Genomic DNA, 15481 nt, shown 5'->3' on the forward strand with positions numbered 1-15481 from the left:
GTCTGCCCAGACTCCTCCTACCCTCTACTGCTGAGTCCATGAGTCTCTTGGGTAACCTTGCTTCTCCCATGCATGTAACATGACCCCACCATCTAAGCCTGTTCGCCCTGACTACTACATCTATAGTGTTCATTCCCAGTTTTTCTTTGATTTCCTCATTGTGGACACCCTCCTGCCATTGTTCCCATCTACTAGTACCTGCAATCATCCTAGCTACTTTCATATCCGTAACCTCAACATTGTGGATAAGGTAACCTGAATCCACCCAGCTTTCGCTCCCATACAACAAAGTTGGTCGAAAGATTGAACGGTGCACAGATAACTTAGTGTTGGTACTGACTTCCTTCTTGCAGAAGAGAGTAGATCATAGCTGAGCGCTCACTGCATTACCTTTGCTACACCTCGCTTTCAGTTCTTTCACTATGTTGCCATCCTGTGAGAATATGCATCCTAAGTACTTGAAACCATCCACCTGTTCTAACTTTGTTCCTCCTATTTGGCACTCAATCCGTTTATATCTCTTTCCCACTGACATTACTTTCGTTTTGGCGATGCTAATCTTCATACCATAGTCCTTACATTCCTGATCTAGCTCTGAAATATTACTTTGCAAACTTTCAATCGAATCTGCCACTACAACTAAGTCATTGGCATATGCAAGACTGCTTGTTTTGTGTTCACATATCTTAATCTCACCCAGCCAGTCTTTTTTTTCTGTAGAAGGTATAATTAGATGTACGGAAACCGTGGTCAAGGATTTCAATAAATCGTTATTCTGCAACTGGTTGGCTGTTATCATTTACCGTGACTATTAAAAAAATTACACTATCGAACATATAGTTCTGAAGGTATTGTACAATCATCGACTGCACAAAAATGGTAAAAAATATATAATGAAACAAATAACGATTTCACTAATTTGTACAAATTAATTTCATTTCTACTGTCGATTCCTGCCACTGCAGCAGTCACAGAGGCAGATGAATATTAAGTGGCAAGGTCAAAGAAACAAAACGTCTCTGAATTTGATAAAAATGAAATATTTACTTATATTAATTTAACTATAAACTGCAAAGATGCTGTGACGCTGTTTAGTAGTGACAGTTTTTTCTTAAATTTTGCTAAAATACATAAAAATATTCTTAAACAAAGTAATTAATCAAAATAAATAAACCTTTATTTTGATATATTGTACTGTTTTCCCTAATGTTAACAACTAGTATATCTTATCTGCCTGTCTTATATTCTTATTAATCCAAGCACTTTGTTCTTGGTCCTTCATTCTTATCGTTCCCCTTTCAGTTCTTGTACGTATTGTATATTTTCAAATGGTTCAAATGGCTCTAAGCACTATGGGACTTAACAGCTGAGGTCATCAGTCTCCTAAACCTAACTAACCCACATCCACGCCCGAGGCAGGATTCGAACCTGCGGCCGTAGCGGTCGCGCGGTTCCAGACTGAAGCGTCTACAACCGCTCGGCCACTTCGGCCGGCTTAGATGTCGATCAGTTTGGCTTTAGTAAGGTAAAGTCACAAGAGACGAAGATTTGGAGTTGTGCTTAATAACGGAAAAGCAAGGCTTCAGAAAAATTAAGACACGTTCACAGGATATGTGGACCAAGGAAAAGCTTTTGACACTGTAAAATGGTGCAAGATTTTCGAACTCCTGAGGGAGATAGACGTAAGCCGCACAAAAGGACGAGTCATATGCAATATGTACAAAAACGAAGAGGGAAAAAGGAGAATGGAAGACCAAGAACAAAGTCCTGGCATTAAAAAGGGTGTATGCACTCTTTCGCCCCTGCTGTTCTGTATATACATGGAACAACCAGCGGTGGAAATAAAATAATGGCTCAGGAGTGGGACTAAAATTCAGGGTGAAATAGGTATCAATGGAAGTGAAAGTACCGAAAAGTTGCGGGACCTGTTGCGTCCAAAGAATGGTCAAATGAGCACAGTATACGGACGTTGAGAATTAGATGGACTGATAATAAATGAGGAGATTGTCCGCGGAATCGACGAGAGAAGGAAAATGACTGACAAGGGAAGGGACAGGATGATGGGACGTCTGTTAAGACATCAGGGAATGACTTCCATGCTACTAGAGGGAGCTGTAGAGGGTAAAAATTGTAGAGGAAGACAGAGATTGGAATACATCGAGCAAATAGCTGGGGACGCAGGTTGCAAATGCTATTCCGAGTTGAAGAGATTGGCAAAGGAGAAGAACTCGTTGCGGGCAGTATCAGACCAGTCAGAGGACTGATGACAAAAATAAATAAAAAAAGTCCCGATAGCCAGATTTCGATACACTGTAGTGCTGTAAAAGTAGCTGGGTTTGTACATAATTACACATAAAAAGTAAAGAATTGTTACTTGCTCCTGATATTATACAGAGAATAGGAGCATCGCAGTTTAGAAGTCCTCCTGTTAAATACACGCTTTTTATCGTGGAAAGACAGTACGGATACCGGTAACTACATCAATAGAACGTCAAGCTGTTACGGTCTTTATTCGAAAGATTGCTCTGGCGCGGCTGCTCACGCTAGTTCATCATGTGCAAGCCTCTGCCCGCAGCTCGTGGTCGTGCGGTAGCGCTCTCGCTTCCCGCGCCCGGGTTCCCGGGTTCGATTCCCGGCGAGGACAGGGATTTTCTCTGCCTCGTGATGGCTGGGTGTTGTGTGATGTCCTTAGGTTAGTTAGGTTTAAGTAGTTCTAAGTTCTAGGGGACTGATGACGACAGGTGTTAAGTCCCATAGTGCTCAGAGCCATTTTTTTGCAAGCCTCTACACTTCCGCGTAGCTGGTGAATCCTACGCGTGCATACATCTTTACTGTACTCAGTACTCTATAGCCTTTGTTCGCCGCATTCCCTCCATTAGTAAACTGACAATTCCACGATGCCTCAGGATGTGTCCCTGATTTTTAGTCACGTTACAGCATAAACTTCTTTTCTCTCACCAGTTCGTTTCAGTGGCTGCTTATAAGTTTCCCGTTCTAACCATCTAATGTCCAGCATTCTTCAATTGCTTATGTTCCCTGCCTGTGTGTACTGCTTATCGCCCACGTTTCACTTCCATATAAGGCCACCTCCACACAAATACTTCCGAAATAGACTTCCTAACACTAAATACGAGCCATGTTTTTTATGCAAGTACCGTTTTGAAATTTAAAAAAAGACGTGCTAAGATATCTCAATAATTTTATTTTTACATGAAAGCTTGTACCTTAATCTACTTTTCTACATAATTTCCGTCAACACTGAGGCACTTGTCATAACGTTGTACCACTTTTTGAATACCCTCCTCATAGAAGTCTGCCGCCTGACTTGTTAACCTCTGCATCAACACTGTTTTGACTTCGTCATCGTCTTGAAGACCGCTGCAGGAACAGATGGTAGTCACTGGGCGCAAGATCGGGGCTGTACGGAGGATGATCTAGAGTTTCCCATCAAAAAGATGTGATGAGATCTTTGGCCTGATTCGCCACATGCGGACGAGCATTGTCTGGCAGCAAAACGATGCCCTTGCTCAACTTCCATGGACTGTTGCATTGTTTCTGGTGTGACGTAGGCCACCCATGTTTCATCGCCCGTAACAATTTGGCTCAATAAATCATCACCGTCGTTGTGGTACCGCTCAAGGAAAGTCAATGCACTGTCTAAACGTTTGATTTTGTGCATATCCGTGAACATTTTCGGTACCCAACGTGCGCACAATTTTCAGTAATTCAAGTGCTCGGTCAGAATGCCATACAAAACACTACGAGAAACATTAGGAAAGTCATCCCGCAAGGAGGAAATCGTAAAGCGTCTGTTTTCCTTCACCTTGTTGTCCACTTCCTGCACCAATCTCTTATTAACGACCGAAGGACGCCCACTCCGTTGTTCATCATGCACATTTGTGCGGCCATCTTTAAATGCTCTCATACACTTTCGTACCAATGCATCACTCATAATGTTTTCTCCGTAAACTGCACATATCTCACGATGAATATCGATCTCCGGCAAGTGTGGACGTGCGGTTCTAGGCGCTTCACTCTGGAACCGCGTGACCGCTACGGTCGCAGGTTCGAATCGTGCCTCGGGCATGGATGTGTGTGATGTCCTTAGGTTAGTTAGGTTTAAGTAGTTCTAAGTTCTAGGGGACTGGTGACCTCAGATGTTAAGTCCCATAGTGCTCAGAGCCATTTGAACCATTTTTTTGAATATCGATCGCTTTTAGGCCTTTAGCACTAAGAAATCTGATAACAGCCCGTACTTCACAGTCGGCGGGACCCACGATTATCGGAGGCATCTTAAACACTCAGTACACAACGTAAACAAGGAAGAATGAGGCTATAATGGCGTCAGTGCGTAGTACAGGTACAGGCTTTTCATGTAAAAATAAAATTATTGACATATCTTACCACCTCTTTTTTTTAATTTCAAAGCGTTACTTACTTAAAAAACACGCCTCGTACAATAGCAACACCCTGCTTGTGACGTGAGTCGTGTGTAGCCGCCATTTTGACGCTGTACTAAGACTCTGCTATCTGCCAGAACGGTGCGAAAATTCACTGGCGCACAGAGCAAACATCAAATGTGAAGCACCAACAAGGCTGTTTGTCTTTGTGTATTAATGGCTTTTTTTTATAAAAAAATGTTGGGCATTACTTATTGTACGATCCCTGTACGTCTTGCTCCGCCGCATGCGGAAGGTTGGAGTGACGGGTGTTTTTAAAACAGCTGCAGCATGTGTGCGGATATGTGTGTAGATGTGTGTGTGTGTGTGTGTGTGTGTGTGTGTGTGTGTGTGTGTATGTGTGTGACAGATGACTGCACTGTGGCGTCAGCAGGAGGGCAGGGGACCCGCCCGCACAAGGCAGCAGTTCCGGGCGGGCGCCCGTTCCTTATAAAGACGTGGCAAGCAACACCTTGGAGTGTAGCTGGCTGGGGACGTCATCCACCCGCCACCTACAAGAATCGCCGACGGGGGCCGCCAAGGCGGAGGGAGAGCAGAGGTGGGGGGGGGGGGGGAGGGAGGGGGCGAGGTTCTGCAGCTGCTAGTTGCCACCTGCCAGCTACAGACACACACACACACACACACACACACACACACCGGCCAGAGTCCGCCTCGAGTTGACATCACGGCGATTCCCAGAAGCGACTCTGCGTTGTTTCGTTTCGAAACGCTTCAAGCAGCGCTGCCAGTAGTCTGACTTTCAAGCCCGTTTTACACCAGCGACTTTCTGGTCGAACTCAAAGTGCGTCGGGCCTTTCGTGCCAGAGTGTAAATCAGCAGTCAACCCAGACGTGAGCGTGGCTGTGACGTCAATCATGCACAGATTGCGCCGAGTGTGGAGTTCTAAACTTTCGAGTGTACTGCCCCACTGCGCATGAGCAGAGGCAAGGGACTGTGGCGGCGTCTGCTAACATCCGAAGTGAACCTCTTCTGGTCGAGATCACTCCTATTACAGAAATGGATTTTGTGGTTTGGTGTCTTTTTAATCTTTATTGTGTTCTTTGTATTCGTGACAGATTGAAAAGTTCTACAAGGCCCTAATATTTTTTCCTACTAGTTATTTTCAGCCATAATGGCTATGTTTGTGAACCGTGACTGTGTGGGATAATTATTTGTTTCAAGTTTCTGCTACCAGTCACTTTTCATTTTATGCTTAATCTAACATAATGCAACGCGTTTCGAACACGTTCTGTTCATCTTCAAGCGTTTATACATACATAGAGAAATGTTACTTAAAAATAAACAAACTAGATTAATCTAGAAAACTTTGTTTTTTACTGTAGCTGTTGGTGTGGCATTTGGGGGGAAGGAGGGGGGACAGTGTATGGCTAGAAATCGAAGTCGGTGATGTCTTCTGCTGATTTTCTTCTTTGTTGTTGACTATGTATATCACAGCCTGTATCGGATGCACATAGATTTGCATCAGTTATGTGTTACGAAAACAGTGTGAAAGGCTTTTATACGGCAGTTGATCACTTACAATTACACTGATGCAAATCTATCTGTATCCGATACAGGCTGTGATATACATAGTCAACAACAAAGAAGAATACCAGCACAAGACATCACCGATTTCTAGATATACATTGACCCCCTCCTTCCCCCCAAATGCCACACCAGCAGCTGCAGTAAAAAACAAAGTGTTCTAGATTAATCTAGTTTAAGACTGTTTATTTTTAAGTGACATTTCTCTATGTATGTATGTATAAACGCTTGAGATGAGTATAACATTATAACGCGTTGCATTATGTTAGATCAAGCATAAAATAAAAAGTGGCTGGTAGCAGAAACTTGAAACAAATAATTTTCCTACTAGTGTTCACCTACAAGAGAGACGAAATAGGCCTATTGGGTAGGCAAAAATGTATTTACGTTATTACACGACGTATAAATAAGAACGTAAATAAATAAACGACTTTTAATGAAAAATATTTCAACAGCGAAAAAGTCAGCTGTTTGAAGAGAAAAATAATTTTCAGTGTTATTTGTCAATTAAGCGAGAAAACAAGACAAAAACGATAAAGCAAAAAGTCGGTTACACGATAAATCACACAAACCTAACGGCTGTCAGTTCAACTAAATGCCTCGGAGTTACAACTAGGAGTAAATTAAATTGGAACGATCACATAGATAATGTTGTGGGGAAGGCAATTGAAAGACTGCCTTTTGCTTGCATAACACTTAGCAGATGTAACAGGTGTACGTTAGTCCTTTTCCGGAGTTCTGCTGTGTAGCGTGGGATCCGCATCTCACAGGATTGTCGGAGAGCATCGAAAAAGTCCAAAGAGGGGCAGCTTGTTTTGTATTATCGCGAAATAGGGAAGAGGGTGTCACGGATATGATACGCGTCTTGTGGTGGCAATCGTTAAAACAAAGACGGTTTTCGTTGCGGTGAGATCTTTCACGAAATTTGAACATCTACTTTCTCCTCTAAATACGAAATTATTTTTGTTGTCGCCGTCCTTCAAAGGGATAAATATCACCGTAATAAAATAAGAGAAATCAGGGCTCGTACGGAAAGACTTCAGTGTTCATTTCCCCCACCCGCTGTTAAAGAGTGGAACGATAGAGTGGCAGTCTGAGGGTGGTAGTGTAGCAGTCTGAGGGTGGTTCGAAGAAACCTCTGCCGGCACTTAAGTATGAATTGCTGAGTAACACTTGTAGATGTAGAAAAAAGATAAAGAAAAAGGATGAGAATGAGTTGATCTTTTGTGTTAAATTGTGCTGGAGAACAACGTTCTCCAGGAAAAGATACTTGGAAGTCGGTATGAATGCACCGGTTTAATGAAGGTACGTGTCCAGGACAGTTTTTTGAAACTTGCCAAAGAGTGTTTACCGGAAAAAAATCTATGTACCAGACCGAGACTCGAACTCGGAACCTTTGCCTTTTGCGGGCAAGCTCTCTACAACATCAGCGTACACTCCGCTTCAGAGCGAAAATTTCATTCTGGAAACATTATTGGCTTTTAACTGTTAAATACTAATTGTCCGCCAATGAAATATTGTAACTGATATTCACTTTTTACCAGTAATTACTCCCCAATAGACTCCCATAGTTCAGGTTTGACGTACCGGTGTCGGTAGTCCTATATGCAGGCTCATTCCTGAGCAGTACACACAGACGGTAAAAGATTTCACCTTAGTTCTTTCACAACGCCACAGAAGGAACCTTTGTTCATTATAATTATCCGGGCTGTTATGCCGTGGTCGGTAGATTAATTCTGTGTCAATTCCCAACGTTTCGTCCCCGTCTGCGGAGGACATCTTCAAGTGGGTCTTTAGCTCGATGGAAGGTCCAACACACCCATTGGCTCGCTACTGTAGCGAGCCAGTGGGTGTGTTGGACCTTCCATCGAGCTAAAGACCCCCTTGAAGATGTCCTCCGCAGACGGGGACGAAACGTAGCGAGCCGATAATTATAATGGACATGACACTTCCGGCCGTGAAAGTCTACATTTTAGTATCAGAAGGAACCTTTCTCCTTCGTGCAATTTCGATGAAGTATTAGTTTACTTTTAATTCTTGACAGCGACACACAAGGAGAGACACGAGTACAGCTTATGCGTCGCGTCTGTCAGAGATGTTTGATTGGTTCATCGACAAAAATGAAGGCTGTGAGCTGCAGGAAGACGATGATCCGAAGCATCGCTGTAAGCTTCGCGGCGACTGGAAAAAGGAGAAAGGTGTGCAGGTACTGGATTCGCCCTCACAGTCATCTGACGCTAATCCTACTGAAATCGTATGGACTTATATCAAAAAGAAGTAGCAATGAAAAAAGATTTTGACTCTGAAACAGCTGTCGACGCAAATTCCACGCATTTGTTGGTCTCTTCCACGGGAATACACATGCCTCAAATATGCCAAGCAGTCATCGACGCTGCGGGTGACTGCATTTTCCTTTTGTTCGCATATGCTGCATCTATATGTTTTATCTGTTGTCAAATACATTTTTCTACTGATTAAAACTATCACGATCTTTCTTAACAGACAGTTCTTAGGTTCGCTGCCAGCACTCTAACCGTCACAATTGACACCTAAGTTTTCAGATAATCTGCGAATTTAGTTATGCTGGCCACTGATGCGTTATGAATAGGGATCGGGTCCACCCCTTCCGCATCAACTACCGCCTGAAGGTGGCGCACTGAAGCGCCGAAACTGGTTGCAACAAAATAAATCAAGTGATAAGTGCAGTAGTTGGCGTCTTATTTTCTCACAATATTGTGATGGTTGTAAGAGGTCCATGATTAAGGAATTTGTAGCTAGCGCACTCGAGCAGATGTAATTTTGATGGACTGCTCACGTGCTGCCTGCGATATGTAAGCCATAAGAGAATCTCAGACCAGAGGGCAGTGTTGTCAGCAGTAAGAACTGTGTGGCAGTAGGAGTAAGACGTAGCGAGCAGTCTGGTGTATCGAGCTGGCTGGTCCGGTCGTGGGGAGCGATGGCGGTGCCTGAGCGTTGTAGCATAAGGTAAAAGCAGCCTCGCGCATATGTACTATTGTTATATCAAGTCCAATGTAAATGCTATTTAAAAAAATATCTTAATAATAATCTTTCTTATAAAAAGTAACTTTTGACAATCATTCATCTCAATTTAAAGAATTTACTAATTTCTCCAATCCATGTTCATCCCGATTATTGTAAAGAAAAATCTGTTGTTTCCTTTGATTCATGACAAATCTATCGGCCAGCATTGCACTGGGCTGTGCCAGAAAAATTTCTTATAGGAGCAGATATATACGCGTTATCCGGCGACCTTATTGAGGTAAGAATTTTCAATTTATTCAGAATGATGTTTCAGGGCCATGACGCAGCGCTGCTGACGTCCAAATGTACCAGTTTAGATTCACCGTCAGATAATCATTGAAAGGTTATAAGTGAACCACGATTTTATTGGGAGGTTAGTCACGTTATTATTGGTAGGTTACGGAATTTATCTGTTGGTAGGTTACGCTAAAATGTGAATTATATAATTATATTTTATTGTGGGAAGGTTTTAGTCACATTTTATTATTGATAGGTTGTAAGACGTCGTGATCTCCTGAATTCCATTGCTTACATATTTCGCCCTCACAGTCATATTCCGCACTTCAAGACGCTTCATTCAAACCCAAACTCGATAATATAAAGTCAATGTTGTATGAATTCATGTAAACGATACGCAAATAACTAATAAATCGCAAGTGCGGACCGTAGTTGAAATACTCTAGGCTGGCGTTCTTTTTTTTTTTTTTTTTTTTGTCATCAGTCTACTGACTGGTTTGATGCGGCCCGCCACGAATTCCTTTCCTGTGCTAACCTCTTCATCTCAGAGTAGCACTTGCAACCTACGTCCTCAACTATTTGCTTGACGTATTCCAATCTCTGTCTTTCTCTACAGCTCCCTCTAGTACCATGGAAGTCATTCCCTCATGTCTTAGCAGATGTCCTATCATCCTGTCCCTTCTCCTTATCAGTGTTTTCCATATATTCTGCGTAGAACCTCCTCATTCCTTACCTCATCAGTCCACCTAATTTTCAACATTCGTCTATAGCACCATATCTCAAATGCTTCGATTCTCTTCTGTTCCGGTTTTCCCACAGCCCATGTTTCACTACCATACAATGCCGTACTCCAGACGTACATCCTCAGAAATTTCTTCCTCAAATTAAGGCCGGTATTTGATATTAGTAGACTTCTCTTGGCCAGAAATGCCTTTTTTGCCATAGCGAGTCTGCTTTTGATGTCCTCCTTGCTCCGTCCGTCATTGGTTATTTTACTGCCTAGGTGGCAGAATTCCTTAACTTCATTGACTTCGTGACCATCAATCCTGATGTTAAGTTTCTTGCAGTTCTCATTTCTACTACTTCTCATTACCTTCGTCTTTCTCCGATTTACTCTCAAACCATACTGTGTACTCATTAGACTGTTCATTCCGTTCAGCAGATCATTTACTTCTTCTTCACTTTCACTCAGGATAGCAATGTCATCAGCGAATCGTATCATTGATATAGTTTCACCATGTATTTTAATTCCACTCCTGAACCTTTCTTTTATTTCCATCATCGCTTCCTCGATGTACAGATTGAAGAGTAGGGGCGAAAGGCTACAGCCTTGTCTTACACCATTCTTAATACGAGCACTTCGTTCTTGATCGTACACTCTTATTATTCCTCTTGGTTGCTGTACATATTGTATATGACCTGTCTCTCCCTATAGCTTACCCCTACTTTATTCAGAATCTCGAACAGCTTGCACCATTTTATATTGTCGAACGCTTTTTCCATGTCGACAAATCCTATGAAAGTGTCTTAATTTTTCTTTAGCCTTGCTTGCATTATTAGCTGTAACGTCAGAATTGCCTCTCTCGTCCCTTTACTTTTCCTAAAGCCAAACTGATCGTCACCTAGCGCATTCTCAATTTTCTTTTCCATTCTTCTGTATATTATTCTTGTAAGCAGCTTCGATGCATGAGCTGTTAAGCTGATTGTGCGATAATTCTCGCACTTGTCAGCTCTTGCCGTCTTCGGAATTGTGTGGATGATGCTTTTCCGAAAGTCAGATGGTATATCGCCAGACTCATATATTCTACACACCAACGTGAATAGTCGTTTTGTTGCCACTTCCCCCAATGATTTTAGAAATTCTGATGGAATGTTATCTATCCCTTCTGCCTTATTTGATCGAAAGTCCTCCAAAGCTCTTTTAAATTCCGTTTCTAATACTGGATCCCCTATCTCTTCTAAATCGACTCCTATTTCTTCTTCTATCACATCAGACAAATCTTCACCCTCATAGAGGTTTTCAATGTATTCTTTCCACCTATCTGCTCTCTCCTCTGCATTTAACAGTGGAATTCCCGTTGCGCTCTTAATGTTACCACCGTTGCTTTTAATGTCACCAAAGGTTGTTTTGACTTTCCTGTATGCTGAGTCTGTCCTTCCGACAAACATATCTTTTTCGATGTCTTCACATTTTTCCTGCAGCCATTTCGTCTTAGCTTCCCTGCACTTCCTATTTGTTTCATTCCTCAGCGACTTGTATTTCTGTATTCCTGATTTTCCCGGAACGTGTTTGTACTTCCTCCTTTCGTCAATCAACTGAAGTATTTCTTCTGTTACCCATGGTTTCTTCGCAGCTACCTTCTTTGTACCTATGTTTTCCTTCCCAACTTCTGTGATGGCCCTTTTTAGAGATGTCCATTCCTCTTCAACTGTACTGCCTACTGCGCTATTCCTTATTGCTGTATCTATATCGTTAGAGAACTTAAAACGTATCTCGTCATTCCTTAGTACTTCCGTATCCCACTTCTTTGCGTATTGATTCTTCCTGACTAATGTCTTGAACTTCAGCCTACTCTTCATCACTACTATATTGTGAACTGAGTGTATATCTGCTCCTGGGTACGCCTTACAATCCAGTATCTGATTTCGGAATCTCTGTCTGACCATGATGTAATCTAATTGAAATCTTCCCGTATCTCCCGGCCTTTTCCAAGTATACCTCCTCCTCTTGTGATTCTTGAACAGGGTATTCGCTATTACTAGCTGAAACTTGTTACAGAACTCAATTAGTCTTACTCCTCTTTCATTCCTTGTCCCAAGTCCATATTCTCCTGTAACCTTTTCTTCTACTCCTTCCCCTACAACTGCATTCCAGTCGCCCATGACTATTAGATTTTCGTCCCCCTTTACATACTGCATTACCCTTTCAATATCATCATACACTTTCTTTATCTGTTCATCTTCAGCTTGCGACGTCGCCATGTATACCTGAACTATCGTTGTCGGTGTTGGTCTGCTGTCGATTCTGATTAGAACAACCCGGTCACTGAACTGTTCACAGTAACGCACCCTCTGCCCTACCTTCCTATTCATAACGAATCCTACACCTGTTATACCATTTTCTGCTGCTGTTGATATTACCCGATACTCATCTGACCAGAAATCCTTGTCTTCCTTCCACTTCACTTCACTGACCCCTACTATATCTAGATTGAGCCTTTGCATTTCCCTTTTCAGATTTTCTAGTTTCCCTACCACATTGAAGCTTCTGACATTCCACGCCCCGACTCTCAGAACGTTATCCTTTCGTTGATTATTCAATCTTTTTCTCATGGTAACCTCCCCCTTGGCAGTCCCCTCCCAGAGACCCAAATGGGGGACTATTCCGGAATCTTTTGCCAATGGAGAGATGATCATGACACTTCTTCAAATGCAGGCCACATGTCCTGTGAATACACATTACGTGTCTTTAATGCAGTGGTTTCCATTGCCTTCTGCATACTCATGTCGTTGATCATTGCTGATTCTTCCGCCTATAGGGGCAATTTCCCACCCCTAGGACAAGAGAGTGCCCTGAACTTCTATCCGCTCCTCCGCCCTCTTTGACAAGGCCGTTGGCAGAATGAGGCTGACTTCTTATGCCGGAAGTCTTTGGCCGCCAATGCTGGCGTACACACACACATTCCAGACACGACGGTCACAGGAGCTTGTAGTTTGGGAGAGCTACCGCACGCCGGGAGGCCGGTCCCAACCTATCTACGTCGGCCAGTGACCGCCTGTGGAGCTGACAGCGTGTGCCCGAGTGAAAGGGGGAATGACCCCGTGTTTGGCTTAAAAGTAAATTCCGCTACATTGTGTGGGAGCGCCCAGCCTACGCATTCTTTACAAATATAGCACGCAGTTTCAGAGATTTTCACAGGGAGACAGCAAAAGCCAAACGCCAATGCTACAGATTTCCGGATTGGTCGCCTTAAACGAAACGTCATTCTCCCGTTTTAGAAGGGCAATGCTGATTGGCAGACGATATTTCTGACGCCTTGAGCTGATGAAGTAATGGAAGATACCAAAAGATATATCCCTTCACGTCTTGAGTAGAGCGGGGCCGTTCCGTTGTCACGAGAACACGTAACGAGAGCGTGGGCGCTCGCACGTGTACTCAAAGAGCGAGGAACAAGTCTCACCTCAGTACTTCACTGGGAGAGCACCTCTGTCGAGAGCGAATCGGAGTGCAACTCTATATTGAGTCCTTGCGATTAAGCGTTATTCACTGTGTTGGCCGCCACACTTATTGTGCGGTGTGAATGGACAGAGTTATAGTTAAATGCCTGTGAACGAATTTTTGAGTGGCATCGCAGTTGACTGGTTATCTGACCGGTGTACCACGCCAATAGTTAGACTAGGGGCGAATAGGAGTCGTTAACTTCATCAGGGTGTAGGGAGAGTTTGATTGGCGAAGGTCTATCCAGATAGAACGAGAGTTATCTTATTTGTCAACAGCGAGTGGCCCAGACAGCAGTCATCGCAGCTTACGGTATTGTGCACGCAGCTTACGGTATTGCGAGCCCCATATTTCCTCCACAACAGTAAACTTCACTGCATTTCACACGCGACAGTCTCGACCGTACCTAGCAACATTCTAACGGATAATTATTCAAGTTGAGTAGGCGTGGCTCTCAGCCATTCTGCCAAGTCAATAAAAATCTTTAACTTTGTATAGAAATTTCATTAGCGAATCCTACCTTGAGAGGTAACTTCACATTCCGAAAAGAACCAGGAAATAACGTGTTCAGTTCATAACTAAAAGTTCCATTGTGATTTCTCAGAATTTTTGCAACATACATAATAATTTTCGTTAGTTTCATGTTTTTCTTACACTAACTAGCACTACTCCAGTACCCAAGTATCCCACTAGTTACGTAAGAAATTTTGTGAATTTTTGTGCCATCTCCTTACAGTGGACGACTCCAGAAGATATATATTGCTGAAAGTTTCTCAGGAATTTCTCTTTAGAACGTTAGGAGCGTCTGTCTGACTTCTGTAGTAGTGTGGGGTGGAAATTGCATCTTGCAGGAGCCACAGGGTAAAGGGTACATCTCAGATTAATCCGTTGCGCAGAATGACAGAATAGCACCCACATGCAGACAAGGTTACAGAATTTATCTGTTGGTAGGTTATGCTGAAAGTGAATTGTTGTTGTTGTGGTCTTCAGTCCTGAGACTGGTTTGATGCAGCTCTCCATGCTACTCTATCCTGTGCAAGCTTCTTCATCTCCCAGTACCTACTGCAACCTACATCCTTCTGAATCTGCTTAGTGTATTCATCTCTTGGTCTCCCTCTACGATTTTTACCCTCCATGCTGCCCTCCAGTACTAAATTGGTGATGCCTTGATGCCTCAGAACATGTCCTACCAACTGATCCCTTCTTCTAGTCAAGTTGTGCCACAAACTTCTCTTTTCCCCAATCCTATTCAATACCTCCTCATTAGTTATGTGATCTACCCATCGAATCTTCAGCATTCTTCTGTAGCACCACATTTCGCAAGCTTCTATTCTCTTCTTGTCCAAACTATTTATCGTCCATGTTTCACTTCCATACATGGCTACACGCCATACAAATACTTTCAGAAACGACTTCCTGACACTTAAATCTATACTCGATGTTAACAAATTTCTCTTCTTCAGAAATGCTTTCCTTGCCATTGCCAGTCTACATTTGATATCATCTCCACTTCGACCATCATCAGTTATTTTGCTCCCCAAATAGCAAAACTCGTTTACTACTTTAAGTGTCTCATTTCCTAATCTAATTCCCTCAGCATCACCCGATTTAATTCGACTGCATTCCATTATCCTGGTTTTGCTTTTGTTGATGTTCATCTTATATCCCCCTTTCAAGACACTATCCATTCCGTTCAACTGCTCTTCCAAGTCCTTTGCTGTCTCTGACAGAATTACAATGTCATCGGCGAACTTCAAAGTTTTTATTTCTTCTCCAAGGATTTTAATTCCTATTCCGATTTTATCTTTTGTTTCCTTTACTGCTTGCTCAGTATACAGATTGAATAACATTGGGAAGAGGCTACAATCCTGTCTCACTCGCTTCCCAACCACTGCTTCCCTTTCATGCCCCTCTGGTTTCTGTACATATTGTAAATAGCCTTTCGCACCCTGTATTTTACCCCTGCCACCTTTAGAATATGAAAGAGAGTATTCCAGTC

Source organism: Schistocerca piceifrons, chromosome 6, assembly GCF_021461385.2.
Source record: "Schistocerca piceifrons isolate TAMUIC-IGC-003096 chromosome 6, iqSchPice1.1, whole genome shotgun sequence".
In the NCBI taxonomy this organism is placed as follows: Eukaryota; Metazoa; Arthropoda; class Insecta; order Orthoptera; family Acrididae; genus Schistocerca; species Schistocerca piceifrons.